This window comes from Mobula birostris, chromosome 26, assembly GCF_030028105.1.
Source record: "Mobula birostris isolate sMobBir1 chromosome 26, sMobBir1.hap1, whole genome shotgun sequence".
NCBI classification, from domain to species: Eukaryota; Metazoa; Chordata; class Chondrichthyes; order Myliobatiformes; family Myliobatidae; genus Mobula; species Mobula birostris.
In genome coordinates, this window is record NC_092395.1 from 18,682,483 (window position 1) to 18,699,143 (window position 16,661).

Consider the following 16,661-nt stretch of genomic DNA (forward strand, 5'->3'; position numbering starts at 1 on the left):
GGAGATGATACTGGAAGAGTTTTGTTAACTTGAGTACTCTGCACAGATCTGTTCACCACTTTACAGTTTCCAGGCCACCCCAGCTGTTAACAGAGGTCAGGGAGGAAATTACAAAGGCTCGGACTTTCATTTTCCAATATTCACTAGCTACACCTGCCCAACAAATTGGAGGACTGTAAACATTGTATTTGTGTGCTATCATATCAAAGAGAAAGGAAGCATAGTATGGTTTAGGAAGCTGAAATTGGACAGGGCTTTTCAGAAATATGAGGCAAATAGGAGAGAACTTAAATAAGAAATCAAGAGGGCTAAAAGGTACATTCAATTGTCTTTGGCAAATAGGATTAAAGAGATTTCTCTAACTCCAGTAATTTCCCCTCTCCCCCTTCCATCTTCTTCCATTCCCCACTCTGCCTCCCCTCTTACCTCTTCTCTTCTTCTCACCTGCCTATCACCTCCCTCTGGTGCCTCTCCCCTTCCCTTTCTCCCACAGTCGAGTCTCCTCTCCTATCAGACTTCTACTTTTTCCACCTACTACCTGCCAGCTTTTCACTTCCTCAACCACCTATCTGCCCCCTCACCTGGTTTCACCTATCACTTGTCAGCTTGTGCCCATTTCCCTCCGACCCCCCCCCCACATGCTCTTATTCTAGCTTCTTTCCCCTTCATTTCTAGTCTTGATGAAGGGACTCAGCCCAAAACGTCGTCTATTCATTCCTTTCCATAGATACTGTTTGACCTGCTGAGCTCCCCCTGGATCTTATGTGTTACTCAGGAAGAATTTTATACATACAGTACGATAAATACAAGAGGTCATCTAGAGACGGGGTAGGAAGACTCAAGGACAAAGGAGGAAATTTATGCCTGGAGCCAGAGAAAATGGGCAAGGTACTAAATAAATAATTCTTATTGGAATTCAATAGATTCAACAGATTAACAGATCAGGGAAGGGTGCGTGATATTCTGGAGCATGTTGATATTAAGAAAAAGGAAGTGCTGGGCTTCTTGAAGAACATTAAGGTGGATAAATCCTTAGGTCACTGGTTAAATAATTTCCCACTAGAGATCAATAGGAGGGGAGGAGAAGAGAGGATGGCGACGTGACGTAGCCGCTCCGAAATGATATCGTATTTGTTAAGTGGGGCCGTGCACAATCCTGATTTGATGGACACAGACGTGAGAAGCACGGAGGAACATCTGGAGGAATTTCTGAAATGCCTGCTACTCTGCCGCTGCTACTGTGCGATCGAGAATCTCTGGAGGGGAAGGCCCCAAATCCTCGGCTTTGCCTATCGCCTGTTGCCGGGGCCAGGGTCGAAGCGCTCGGCAGAGATGGTGCTCGGTGTCGGAGAGCTGGTTGGAGGCTTGAAGTTTTCGGACGGACTCGGAGTCGGCTGTGGTTGGGTGCTTCCAGGGTGCTGCATCAGCAAATTTGCGGCGCTGGAGGTTCACGGCAGGGAGAGTTTCTCCCTTCTACCGTCTGCATGAGATGATGGGACTTTCGAGAGAATTTGAGACTTTTTTTTACTGTGCCATGGTCTGTTCTTTATCAAATTACGGTTTTGCTTGGCTCTGTTGTAACTATATGTTATAATTCTGTGGTTTTTGTCAGTTTTTTTAGTCTTGGTCTGTCTTGTGTTTCTGTGATATCTTACTGGAGGAACACTGTATCATTTCTTAATGCATGCATTACTAAATGACAATAAAAGGGGACTGCGTGTCCTCTTAATCTAATCTAATCTGCTAATATTATTATTAATAATAATAATAAATCTCCAAGGCCCTATGGGATCTATCCCAAGTTTTTAATAGAAGAGATTGCCTCACAAAGATCTTTGTATGCTCTTTAATCACAAAGAAGTTCCAAAGGAAAGAAGAAAAGCCAATATTGTTCCTCTCTTTAAAAAGAGCAATAGATAAAGAAACAGGAAATCACAATGATAGGGAAATTACTGGAGAAGTTTCCTACGGATAAGACCTTCTTGCATCTGGAAAAGCATAAACTTATTAGGAATAATCAGCAGGACTTTGGGCCGTGAGGTTGTGCCAACCTTTTAACCTACTGCAAAATCAATTTAAGAGGCATTCAGATAGGCACGGGAACAGGCAGGGAATGGAGAGGTATAGACTGCATGCAGGCAGGTGAGTTTAATTTGGATTGGCATCATTGTCACTAAAGACATTATGGGCTGAAGAGATTGTTCCTATAGTGCACTCTTCTATGTTCTATGTTTAAAAAGGAAGAGATGGTTATCAGGAAATATTGGGTAGGCTGAAGTTGTTTTCTTTGAATCAACGGATGCAGCGGGGAGACAGTAAATAGGAGGGGCCTACTTACATTAGCTAAGAGGCAGGATGGAGATGCGCTCCTTCCCTCCGCTAGCCTGCAAGTCACCCCCTGGGCAAGGTGTAGCACCGCCCCCCCCTCCCCACCAACTGTGTCAGGGTCACGTGAAGCCATGGGAAAACATGGTGGATGGTCGTATGAGCATCTGGTGCATATCACAAGTCCTGATTATGCGACCATTGACACCAGGCAGACAATCTCTGAAGAGTATTGATAATGGCTGGGGTCACCCATCTTGTAATGACACCACCCAGAAGAAGGCAATGGCAAAGTAGTTCTGTAGAAAAACTTGCCAGGAACAGTCATGGTCATGAAAAGATCATGATCGCCTATGTCATACAACACAGCAGATAATGATCGAACTTACACCAGCAGAGGGGTGAAAAACTGGGAACTGCACTTTTAACATTATTGATGGAAGAATTAGAGGGCAAATGGGGATTTTTTTTCAGTCAGCTCATTGTCCAAAAGACCAGAGAAGGAAGAAACCTTCTTCGCGTTCAGGAAGTATATATCTGTGCACTAGAACTATTGCAACCAGAGGTCTATGGAGCAAGTGCTGGAAGGTGGAATTTGGTTAGTTAGCTCTTTCTTGACCAGTAGGGAGACAATGGGCTGAATAACCTCTATCCACTCTGCACAATTTCTAATGGTTAATGAACTCCTTTGACAAGTTCCCAGGAAAGATTTGAACTCCTTCTGCTCATCAAAAATAGTTCATTGATGGAATTTCTTTCGTTTACTGTTTACAAGATATGGACGTCACTGCCTAGGCCTGAATCCATCCCTCTCTGCTGGCAGTGGTCTCAGTGGAAACTTTGGAGGGTTTTCGTTGCTGTGAGTCTGGACTCACAGGGACACCAGACCAGGGAAGAACAGCCCAACTCACCGATGGAGATTAGAGCCCTGTGATTGCGTGACAGGGCAACTTTGGTGGTGATTGACAGTGTACGCAGGAACCCTGGCAGTATGGCAGCAGGAGCCAATAAGAGTGTGGAGCCAGATGGAAAAGGAGCCAAGTTCTTCATCACTCCACCAGGGATGTTCTGGGATCTGTTTCAATGGACAACACTCTCCATACACTGCTTCATCTTAGTAACAGTCCCTATCCCTACACCACCTGTGTTAGCACCACCCTCCTATCTTCTTACCATCCTGGTGCATTGCCTAATTCCCTAGATATTTTGTTAAGGACTCAAAGATTCAAAGTACATTTATTGTCACCAAATACGTATACAGAATGCCACTCTAAGATTCATCCTCCTGGAGGCAGCCACAAAATGAAGAACCCGTGGAACCCATTCTAGAAACTATCAAACTCTCACCGCACGGAAAAGAAATCAAATAGAACCAATGGCAAAAAGTCAGCGAACAACACATAGAATTTCAAACATCAGACCAGGAGTCCAGTTGTATTCAGTTTAGTTCAGTGTCACGCTTCTAGTCTACTGCTGGCTGAAGGGCAATGCATTCTTCGCTGAAGCGCCCCAGTCTGTATCGATCACCCTTGCACAGCACAGCAAAAAAAAAGAGTAACCATAATCAAGAAATACATGCATCATGAACCTCAAAGTCCCACAAAATGAGTCCACAGCCTCACCGAGCAATCCTTGTAGCGTGTAGCTCAAGGCTCCTGTGCCTTCCTCCGACAGCAGCCGGTGAGAGGGGGAGGAAGACCAGTCAAACGCAGGCAGGTGCCGCCAAACAAGCAGTTCCGTGAACTGTCTGCGGGACGTTGCTGTCGGTCGCATTGTCCGCTGCTGCCATCTTGCTCCAAGATCATTACCAGGTGCATGATGCAATATCGAGGGAGTTCAGTAGACCAAGCCTCCTTCCACGTGGATCAGACCAGTGGCCTGCCCCAATCACTACCCATTCCCTGCAGCCGCCCTTGTGGGCATTATAATCCATCGTCCCATCTCCAAAATTCATCCATTAACTTGCACCCCCCAATGAAAGGCATTAACCAGATATTCATCCCATCGTGTACCAGTTGCTGGGCGTATCAGACAGCCTTATTATTAGCAGAACATCTCAATGGAAAACAGCCATTATCTGATCTTAAATGCCTCGTTTGGTCTCTCCCTAACAGAAATATTCCCTTTGTCCACTTCTCTGTCTTCTGTACTATGGAACATTTACATCGACTCACTTTCCCAATTTCATTTGAAGGGTTCTGGCCCTGAAATGTTCTTTCAGAGTTGCTCTCCGATTTTCAGAGTGTTTCTAATGTTTTCTGCTTTTACTTCAGACTTCCAGCATCTGCAGATTTTTTTTATGAACATTCATATCATTGGCTTTTGTGGGGTCTTGCTGTGCCTAGGCGTAAGACACCACCAGCACGAACATTTGCTTCTCCTTGTTAAGGTGTCTCTGATGCATCTTTCTCCCATAATCTATTACACAAACCATTATGAATTAAAAATCTACTGTTGTCAGCTGATGTCAGTGGGGAATGGGTAATAAGACACAAGATACCATGGCAACAGAAACCATGTGATTTAGGGTATGTAGTGTTTAATCAACAAAAAGGTGGGGAAATCTGTCATTCTGGAATCAGGTACTCATCTACAAATGAAAACCATACTCATAAACATGAGGTATTTTCTTGCATTATTCATTTTTTTTTCTGTGCCATCTTTCCTTCTAAATTAAATCTTCATTAAACTCTCTTGCACAGCTTCCAGCGAACAATTAAACAATGCTAGCACAAGAAGGAGCTCGCCGGGAGCTATAAACCACAAGAAGGCAGACACAGGGGGATTCAGGGAGTGTTCATTGTGCAATTACGTGGAGTACAAAGGGAGTTTTCGCTGCACTGTTTCAGATGGTCTGTCTCACAGCAGCAGACTGGCAGCCTGCCTCGCTATGTCCTTGCCTCAGCCCCAGTTACAGCAGCAAAAACGAGGGCCGTTCATCTGGGGAGAGGTTTCTGCCTAGCAGTCTCCTTCTTTCGCTTCTGAAGGGGTTTATTAAACTGTCTTGGATGACTTACCTTGCCACATCGATGAGGAGCAGCAAGACGCTATTTTGCACCAGAGAAAAAAAAATGACACAAAAACGTGAATATTTGTGACTGATAACGAGACACTTTGGCTAAAACAAAGAGAAATTGAGTCCAATTTTCCAGCTCTCATCTGTATCAAGAGCTTGTCCAGGTACTTGTGACCTTCTAGGGGTTTATGAAATCATGAGGGACGCAGAGAAGGTGAAAGACCTCTGCTTTTTCACCAGGGTGAGGGAGTCCAGAACTAGAGGTCATAGCTTCATAGTGGGAAGGTAAAGACTTAAAAGGAACTTCTGGGTTCCTTTGTGGAACGAGCTACTGGGGAAGTGGTAAAGGTAGACACAATTACAACATTTAGAAGATATTTGGACAGGTAGGTGGATAGGAAAGGTTTAGAACAGGGGTTCCCAACCTTTTTCATGCCATAGACCCCTACTGTTAACCGGGGGGTCTGTGGACCCTAGGTTGGGAACTCCTGGAAGGGATATGAGCTGAATGCAGGTAAAAGGCATAAACTCAGTCAGACATCTTGATTGGCATGAATGAGTTGAGCCAAAGGGCCTATTTTCCATATAATTTAAAATACATGCAGTGCCCAACACAGGCAAAGAGTAAACAGTACAGTAAACAGCTTGTTGTCCTAAGGGACAAGACTTCAGTGGTGGCAGAGTATTCATTAGTCTCACAGCCTGAGGGAAGAACTTGTTACCCAGTCTGGCAGTCCTAGTCCTGATGCTCCTGTGGCTCCTTCCTGATGGTGGTGAATCAAAGAGATTGTGGAATGAGTGGTAAAATAATCCTATTTTATTCTCCCCGCTTTTCCATCAACTCTCTTGTGCATGACATAGGCGATCATGGTCTTATGACCGTGATTGCCCTTGGCAAATTTTTCTTCAGAAGTTGTTTGCCATTGCCGTCTTCTGGGCAGTGCCTTATCAAGGTAGGTGAACCCAGCCATTATCAATACTGTTCAGAGATGGTCCACCTGGTTTCAGTGGTGGCATACCCAGGACTTGTGATAGGCACCACCTGCTCATGTGACCATCCACCACCAGCTCCCATGGCTTTACATGACCCTGATCGGCGGGGGAGGGGGGAGAGGAAGTGGGGCTAAGCAGGTGCTACACCTTGCCCAAGACTGACCTACACATTAGCAGAGGGAAGGAGTGCCTTACACCTCCTTTGGTAGAGACGTATCTCCACACCGCCACCTGATTCATCTACACACCGGGGCAATTTGCAGTGGCCATTTAACCTACAAACCATCACTACTTTGGGATGTGGGTGGGAAATGAAACACACAGAAGAAACCTTCTAATCTGGGTCACGTGAAGCCTGGTTATGTGACCCCTGACACCAAGCAGGCGATCTCTGAGAGTATTGATAATGGACGGGGTCACTCGTCTTGTAAAGACGCTGCCCAGAAGAAAGCAATGGCAAAGCACTTCTGTAGAAAAATATTGCCAGGAACAACCATGGTCATGGATAGAGAAAAGAATAAGAAGAACAAGTGAAAAGACCATGATTGACCACATCATACAACATGGAACATGATGATGATGATGAATGGGTGCCTGGAATGCCCTGCCATGGGATTCAGTGGAAACAGATACAATGGTAATATTTAAGAGATATCTAGAAATACACATGAACTGGCGGGGAAATAGAGAGATACAGATCATGTGCAGGCTGATGGAATGCCACATGGTGGGAAGAGGGCCCTGTTCCTGTACTGTACCATTCTGTGCTATGTTTGATGTCAACGTCCTCCAGTAAGATCTTCTATGCTGGTTCTAAACCCCTATAGGATCGATCATTCTTCATGAGACAATAACTTCACCTCTTGAATCAATTCTAGTATTCATTTTTTCTGAATTGCCTTCAAAGCAAGCATATCCCTTCCTAAGTACAGTGTTCTCAGTGTGATTTCACCAATAATCTGTAAATTATACAGAGGCTATCCTACTGGTATTTTTAAAATGTGTTTTAGCAATACAACGCGGAGTAGGCCCTTCTGGCGTTTCAAGCTATGTCGCCCCAGCAACCCCTGACAAACCAGATTAACCCTAAAATATTCTAATCATGGGACAATTTTCAATGACCAATCAACCTACCTGGGACATCTTTGGACTATGGGAGGTAACTGGAGCACCCAGAGAAAACCCACACACTCCATGGAGAAGACAGAATGGCACTGGAATTGAACTCTGAACTCTTCATCGCCCCAAGCTGTAATAGCATCGTGTTAACCACTATGCTACTGTGCCCTTGCAATGAAGGTCATTGTTATGTTTGCCTTTTTAATGACATGCTGTATCTGCACACTATTTTCTGTACATCTCTTGTACAGCTGCACCCTGTAGGATCTCTCCTCTTGGTCCTCTGCACCCACCAACACAATTACCCAATGACTCAATCTCTATGAACATGATAAGCTCCAAAGATCCTGGTAGCCTGAAATCAAAAGGTTAAGTATCAACAGAAGACACCTTTCAAATATTCTAGGCTAAATTATATTCCCTTTTGCACTGTCAAATCAATGAAATGATCCTAGAGATCAATAAATATATTTGCCCAAGATAATCCATGCAGGAATAATTTCCAACATTTCTCAAATTCTGATAGCAATGCACACAATAGTCACAGTAGAACGTTCAAGTAATCTAGTGTGGAGAATAATGTGACCAGTGATCACAGATAGATATTTCAGAATCAAAAGCAAAATAGTCCCGATCCTGGAATCGAAATTATGAAAAGAATTTTCTTGACATTTTCAGCAGATCAGGCAACATCTGTGGAAAGAAAAACTTCCAGATGGATGATCTACTATCAAAACAATAAACTCTCTAATTTTCCCTCCAATAATGCAGCCTGACCTGATGAGTACTTCCAACATTTTCTGTCCTTCTTTCTAAATATTCCTGTGATTTTTGATCAAAGTTATAATGGAAATATATTCAGCAAGCATAAAAAATACTCCACCATCCCAGACATTCTCTTTCTCCCTTCTGCCATCGGACAGAATATACAAAATCCTGAATGCATGTACCACCAGGCTTCTACCCAGCTTTTTTAAGGTGTTTGAATAGTTCCCTAATACGATAAGGTGGACTCTTGACCTTGCAATCTACCTTGTTATGATCTTGAACCTTATTGTTTACCTGCACTGCACTTTCTCTGTAGCTGTTGGACTTTATTCTGCATTATGTTATTGTTTTACTTTGATTAGATTAAGATTTTTAGAAAATAAGATGAGCCTTGTTTGCCACATGTACCTGGAAACATACATCGTTTACGTCAAATTAAATCTGTGAGACTTGTGATGGGCAGCCCACAAGTGTTGCCAAGTTTCTGGTGACAACGCAGCATGCCCACAACTTGCTAACTCTAACCGTGCATCTTTGGAATATGAGAGGAAACAGGGAGAACATACAAACTCCTTACTAGCAGAAGCAGGAACTGAACTTCGATTGGCGATTTATTTATTTGTTTATTTATTGGGTTACAGCATGGAGTAGACCCTTCCAGCTCTTCAAGCCACACCGCCCAGCAACCCCCACTTTAAAGTAGTCTAATCACGGGACAGCTTACAATGACCAATTAACCAACTACCCAGTACATCTTTGGACTGTGGGAGGAAACTGGAGCACCCAGGGGAAACCCACACAGTCATGGGGAGAACATAGAAACTCCTTCCAGACAGCAATAGGAATTGAACCTGGATCACTGATACTGCAAAGCGTTGTGCTAACCGCTCCGCTCTGCAATAGAGATCCTTGGCACTGTAATAGTGTTACACTAACAGCTGCACTACCGTGCTGGCCCAAGGTGAGGACGCTGGATTTTTTCAAAGAGCATCCTTAATCCACGTTGTGACCCCAGTCTGATATCCCCAGCAGCACAGTTCCAGTTATGGCTGATCAGCTCCCATGCTGGTTTGACACCATGTCACAGCAGGAGAATATTGGTCCAGAAACATAACCTTTAATCTATGTATCATATAGTCATTTGCTGCCTGGTTGTTTAAAATAGTGAGAGCTCTGATGTCTTGTGTACTGTCTCTCAGCAAGAATCAGCACCCATGGGAACATCAAACTGGATGGAAGAATTTTATCTTATAGTTTTCTAGCAAGGACATTAATATGATACTATATTAAAAAAGGACCTTGGATAGCAGCAGATCCATTATTAATATCGCTCAACATAACTGAAGCCTATTAGTTGATTCATGTTTTTTCAGGCAGATTCCTGAAACCACTTAAGGCAGAATTACTTCATGCTAGACCCTTGATGTCCAGTGGATACTCTGTACAAAATCTAATAATAAGGCTCTGTTAATGACATGGAATATATTATAATTTTTACAATGTTAATATTTGTTTAAAAGTTCTACAGTTCAGTTAATATCAGAGTATGTATACAGTGTACAACCTGAAATTCGTACTCTTCACGGAGATCCACGTAACAAGAAAGCCATTGAGTGAATGATAGAAACATTGAAGCCTCAAAGCACCCTCCCCCCCTCAGAAGCAGCAGCAGAAGCATCGACCCATCTTCCCCCACCTGTGCCAGCAGAAGCCCAGAACCCCACTACCTCCCGAACAATTTTTCCACCATCCCTCTCCACTTCCTCTGTTTGTAATGATTAGACCATACTTACCCCTTCGCTCCAATTAAATTATTCCATTTCCCTGTCAATCCTTTTAAACTTTGCTTAATTTTGGAGGTGGAATCTCAATCTTGATTGAAAAATGAACCCAAGGGCTACTTTCTTAACAGATTAATGAGTGGATGTCTTCATGTTTAGCACAACACATCCACTCTACAGCAACTGTTTCAAAGGACTATACAATCATTTCTCATTCTCTGTTTTTCTTCCACGATATACATTTAATATTTTTAAATATTTAGCTTGTAGTTAAAGTTTCTTCTTAAAGATACTATAATCATGTGCAAAGCTTAGGATGTTATGTATGTGGGCCAGTGATGTTGTGGGGATGGAACTGAACTCTCTCACTGTGGTGTCTGAAAAGAGGATGCTGTCTAAGTTGCATGCCATCTTGGTCAATGTCTCCCAACCACTACATAATGTACAGGGTGGGCACAGGAGTACATTCAGCCAGAGACTCATTCCACCAAGATGCAGCACAGAGCATCAGAGCGTCATTCCTGCCTGGGGCCATCAAACTTTACAACTCCTCCCTTGGAGGATCAGACACCCTGAGCCAATAGGCTGGTCCTGGACTTATTTCATAATTTACTGGCATAATTTACATATTACTATTTAACTATTTATGGTTCTATTACTATTTATTATTTATGGAGCAACTGTAACGAAAACCAATTTCCCCCGGGATCAATAAAGTATGACTATGACTATGTACATAGCTCTGCAGAAGCGTGCAGGTGTTGCATGTATTAGGTCTGGGATTTAATTCGGGGCATCTCCAGGGTGATGATGTTGATTTTTTTTTCTTTTTAGATTGGCACGGTAGCGTAGCAATTAGCTGTTATAGCACTAGCTACCCAGGTTCAGTTCCACCACTGTAAGGAGTTTGTACATTCTCCCCATGATCGCGTGGGTTTCCTCCCGGTGCTCCTGTTTCCTCCCACATTCCAAAGTCGTAGAGGTTAGTAGGTGAAAATTGTTCACAGGGGTGTAATTGGGGAGCAGGGACTTGTTGTCCTGGAAGCACTTGTTGCCATGCTATTTCTCTAAGTAAATCAAATAAGTTAGTGGTCGGTCCAATCACAAACAAGAAAAAATCTGCAGACGCTAGAAATCCGAGCGACACACATAAAATGCTGGAGGAGCTCAGCAGGCCAGGCAGCATCCATGATAAAAAGTACAGTGGGCATTTTGGGCTGAGACCCCTTGGCAGGACTGGAGAAAAAAAAGATGAGGAATAGATTTAAAAGATGGGGGGGTGTGAAGAAACACAAAGTGATAGGTAAAACTGGGAGGAGGAGGGATGCAGTAAAGAGCTGGGAAGTTGATTGGTGAAAGAGATAGAGGGCTGGAGAAGGGAGAAGACAGAAGGCCTTGGAAGAAGGGAAGGGGGGGCTGAGCACCTAATGGCATGAACATCAATTTCTCAAACTTCTGGTAATGCCCCCCCCCCACTTCACATTCCCCATCCATTTTCCCTTTCTCTCCTTATCTCCTTGCCTGCCCATTTTCCCTAGTCTAGTGTATCAATGGAACAAAGATGCTTCATCCCTGAAAACCCTTCGGTAAGTCACCTTTGAACTCTTCCTAAACATCACCTTTCCTGAAGTGGACACAGCTGTGACTGAACTATTGCTTTATAAAGGTATGTCGTGACTTCCCTGCTTGTATACTCTGGCTGATACAACATTGACTCACTTATGACGGTTGAGTATTACTTACAGTAAAGGGTAATTGAGACATGATCTGATGCCAAGATCAACAAGAGAAGCAGAAAGGATCACTTTAATGAAGAATGTTTCCATACCCATTGACGTCATGTTTTCAGTTCCACCAATACCGAATAAGGTAGATGATGTTGTAGCGCTGTTGGAGATTGGCAGGTATGACATCGTGGGCATCACTGAGTCGTGGATGAAAGAGGATTATTATTGGGAGTTTAATATCCAAGGATACATATTGTATTGAAAGGACAGGCAGGTCGGCAGAGGGTGTGGGGTGGCTCTGATAGCAAAAAGAAATGAAATAAACTCTTTAGGATTGGAAGATATGGACTCCTTGTGGGTAGAGTTAAGAAACTGCAAAGATAAGAAGAACCAGATGGGAGTTATTTACAGGCCTCTGAACAGTAGCCAGGAAGTGGGATATAGAAAAGGTGTGTAAAAAGGGCAATATTACAATAGTCATGGGGGATTTCAATATGCAGGTAGATTGGGAAAATCAGGTTGGTTTTGGATCCCAAAAAATGGAATGTATGTAATACTTACGAGGTGGCTTTTTAGAGCAGTTGTGGTTGAGCCCAGTAGGGGAACGGTGATTCTGAATTGGGTGTTGTGTAATGACCCAGATTTGAATAGGGAGCTTAAGATTATAGGAATCCTTGGGAGACAGTGATCATATTATGATAGAGTTCACCCTACAGTTTGAGAAGGAAAAGCTAAAATTAGATGCATCAGTATTACAGTGGAGTAAAGAGAATTACAAAGACATGAGAGGAGCTGGCCAAGGTTGATTGAAAGGAGACACCAGCAGGGATGACAGTAGAACAGCAAAGGCTGGAGTTTCTGGGGACAATTTGAAAGGTGCAGGATACATCCCAAAGTTGAAGTATTCTAAAAGGAGGATGATGCAACTGTGACTGGCATGGGAAGTCAAAGACAGGAAAAAAACAAAAGACAGGGCATACAATATAGCAAAATTTAGTGAGAAGTTAGAGGTTTGAGAAGCTTTTAAAAACCAACAGAAGGCAATTAAAAAAGCAATAAGGAGGGAAAAGATGAAATATGGAGGTAAGCTGAAGAGATTGTGGAGGCATTAGAGATGATGATCTTTCAGGAATCACTAGATGTTGGAATGGTTCCAGAGGACTGGAAAATTGCAAATGTCACTCCACTCTTTAAGAAGGGAGGAAGGCAGAAGGAAGGAAATTATAAACCAGTTAGCCTGACTTCAGTGGTTGGGAAGATGTTGGAGTCCATTATTAAGGATAAGTTTTTGGGGTATTTGATGGTGCATGATAAAGCAGGCCAAAGTCAGCATGGTTTCCTTAAGGAGAAATCTTGCTTGACAAATATGTTGGAGTTCTTTGAGGAAATAACAAGCAGAATAGATGAAGAAGAGTCAGTGGGTGTTGTTTACTTGGATTTTCAGAAGGTCTTTGTCAAAGTGCCACTCATGAGGATGTTTAACAAGATAAGAGCCCATGGTATTACAGGAAGGATACCAGCATGGATAGAAGATTGGCTGACTGGCTGGAGGCAAAAGGGGACCTGTTCTGGCTGGCTGCCAGTGACTAGTGGTGTTCTGCGGGTGTTGTTACTGGGACCGCAGGAGAATGGGCAAAGAAATGGCAGATGAAATATAGTGTCGGGAAATGTATGGTCATGCACTTTGGTAGAAGGAATAAGGGTGTAAATGATTTTCTAAATAGGGAGACAATTCAAAAATCAAAGTTGCAAAGGGACCTTGGAGTCCTTGTGCAGGATTCCCTAAAGGTTAACTTGCAGGTTGGGTCGGGGGTAAGGAAGACAGATGCAATGTTAGCATTCATTTCGAGGAGTAGAATGTAAGAGCAAGGATATAATGCTGAGGCTTCATAAGGCATTGGTCAGCCCGCACGTGGAGTATTCTGAACAGTTTTGGGCCTCTTATCTAAGAAAAGATGTGCTAGCACTGGAGGAGGTTCAGGATATTGATTACTGGAATGAAAGGGTTAACGTGTGAGGTGTGATTGATAACTCTAAGGATGTGCTCACTGGAGTTCAGTAGAATAAGGAGGGATCTCATTGAGATCTATTGAATAATAGCCTAGATAGTGGGGATGTGGACAGGATGTTTCCTACAGTGGGTGAGTCTAGTACAGCCTCAGAATAGAAGGATGTTCATTTAGAACAGGGATGAGAAGGAATTTCTTCAGCCAAAGGGTGGTGAATCTGTGGAATTCATTACCACAGATGTTTGAGGAGGCCAAGTCATTGAGTATATTTAAAGTGGAGGTTGATTGGTTGTTAGTTAGTCAGGGCATCAAAGGTTATGGGGAGAAGGTGAGAGAATGGGCTGAGAGGGATAATAGAGCAGACTTGATGGGACGAATGGCCTAATTCTGCTCCCATGTCCTATTGTGCTGTTTCATTAACACAGGAAGAATGTCATGCCAAGAGGAAGCACATAATCAAAAATACTGTTAGATTTTATTAAAACATCTGGGAGCTCAAAGCTGTGTTTCCATACAACACATTAAATAAAAGGGTACAGTGATTGACATGGTTTCAATACTGGCTGTCTGATAATGTAGGCAATACAAGGTCACAGGATCAACAAAACCTCTTTCCCTGATCCTTTTATCATTACAATGTTAAACATATCCCTTCTAACTGATTGGCAAAATTAAAGCGGTACTTATGATTTTAACATTTTGACTCTCAAACTTCTGGAAGGATACTAACCTAGAGCACACCCCTGGAATACTCAGATAATTAACCCGAGACCACCCCCATCCCAGCACTAACTGCACCTGTAACCCACAGCCTGCTACTCACCTTCCCAACCACGTCTCATTGAGCTGAAAACCTATAGAAACCACACCTATGAATCTTTCATATGAATTTCAGCCAAATGCATTAACACATTTATTATTAATATTGTGCAGTACGACTGCAGCCCAGTAGTTCATATTTTATGGAAGCAGACTAGACACTTAATTGGAGAGTTAATTTGTGCAATCAGACTGGACATTCAGACAGGGCCTATTTCAAGCCAGCACTTCCAGGCAAAGAGACACTCTCCTGTCAGTGGAGGCACTAAGGCGAGGAAATTAGGTAAAGCTCACAATGGTCCAGAAGCCCATCGGCATTGCGCTGTCTGGGTCTCAGAGGCAGATGGGCACTCGGGCAGCAGGTGCTGCCTAGATCTACGGAACAGTTAGCTCGGCAGGATTCAGGACATCCAAAGAAGGGAGCAAAATGGAAGGGTAGGGAGCAGGTGGTGATGGCGAAGTGTCTAACAAAGAGAAGGCTTGCGTTTATATATAGTAATTTGCTCTTCAAGGATGTCCCAGAATAATTTAACCCTATGAGGTGCAATCATTCCTGCAGTGCACTCAGTGTCCACTTTATTAGGTATGACCTGTACCTAATAATGCGGCCACTGAGTGTATGTCTGTGGTTTTCTGCTGCTGTAGCCCGCCTACTTCAAGGTTTGGCATGCTGTAAGTTCAAAGATGCTCCTCAGCTCACTACTGTTGAAACGCATGGTTATTTGAGTTACTGTAGCCTTCCTGTGGCTTGAAACACTCTCGCCACTCTCCTCTGACCTCTCCCATTCACAAGGCGATTCTCCCCCACAGAACTGCTGCTCGCTGGATGATTTTTTTTTATTTATTGCACCATTCCCTAGACCAGGGGCTCCCAACCAATTTTTATGCTCTGGAGCCTTACCATGAACTGAGGTGTCCGTGGACCCCAGGTTGGGAAGCCCTGCTCAGAGACTGTTGTGCGCAAAAATCCCAGGAGATGAGCAGTTTCTGAGATACTGAAATCACCCCATCTGGCACCATGGTCAAAGTCACTTAGATCACATTATTCCCCATTCTGATGTTTGATCTGAATAACTGAACCTCTTGATCATGACCGCATTCTTTTATGCATTGAGTTGCTGCCACATGATTGGCTGATTAGATATTTGCATTAATGAGCAGGTTTACCTAGTAAAGTATCTGCTAAGTGTATAGTTGCAGTATAGCAAGATCCCAGAAGGAGAAGCACAGTAATAGTTAAATAACCTAGTTTTGTGATGTTTCAGTAATGAATATTGACATGACCCTGTGGATAACTCCCTGGACTCTCTGAAAGCACAGTGCCTCTACACGGGAACACTACCCGAGACTTTTTTGCACTTGAGTCCGAACAGGATTCAAATCCATAACCTTCCAAATCAATGCCAGGAGGACCATTTACTGAGCCACACAGGCAAGGACAATACATTTCCTTTGATAGTTTGTGTTCTGTGCTCCACAGATAATTCTTAAAAATTCAATCCTTTGTCAGTAATACACCACCAGACACAGTCGCTTTGATCACCCAAACCTGCAAAATAGCAAGGAAGGGTTTCGTCTATTGCTTCTTTCTCAAAAGTATCACAAGACCTGTGTTTAAAACAAATTAATAAATGCAGAAAATTCTGCAAATAGACTGCAGATCGGTCAACTTTCAATAAAATAACCATGATGACCTTTCAAATGGAAAAGCTCCCTTTACACAAGTCACTGTGCAATATTATTTTATTTCAGATGTTAGAGGGGCCCCTGAGTTTTTATTTTATCTTTATTTCTTGCTTCATATTTAGAGCATTTGCAATATTTGCTTTTTGTATATGTGCCAGCCTCCAACCTAGGGGCAAGATGCAATCCATCATGCGTTTAACCTTGAGGAATCCTCATTTCTAAAACGTAAACACAATTCCATGCCTGAATGTATTCGGTAGTCTCCAAACACCCTGCAGTGATGCCCTATCCCATGGCTCACATATCTAGCGAATGGATTGAAATATTCAACTCAGCAAAAGCAATGATTGGTACAAAAGATAAAGAGAATCAAAAACAGAACAAAACACAAGCATCATTGCCTGATGCTATTATTCAT

At 43.1% G+C, this 16,661-nt stretch overlaps 1 protein-coding gene across 6 annotated transcripts in view; it reads left to right on the forward strand.

Annotated features, from left to right (window-relative positions):
* Nucleotides 1-16,661, forward strand: part of LOC140188119 (gap junction beta-5 protein-like) — a 50,811-nt gene that overhangs the window by 15,619 nt on the left and 18,531 nt on the right. Inside the window, exon 2 of one of the 6 annotated variants that reach the window (XM_072244087.1) lies at nucleotides 11,546-11,588. The exons of 4 other annotated variants lie outside the window; for them this stretch is intronic. The gene's annotated coding sequence lies outside the window, so the exon portion shown is untranslated. Of the gene's footprint in view, nucleotides 1-11,540; nucleotides 11,589-16,661 lie in introns of all 6 variants that reach the window. One more of the 6 variants, XM_072244085.1, reaches the window with a different exon arrangement.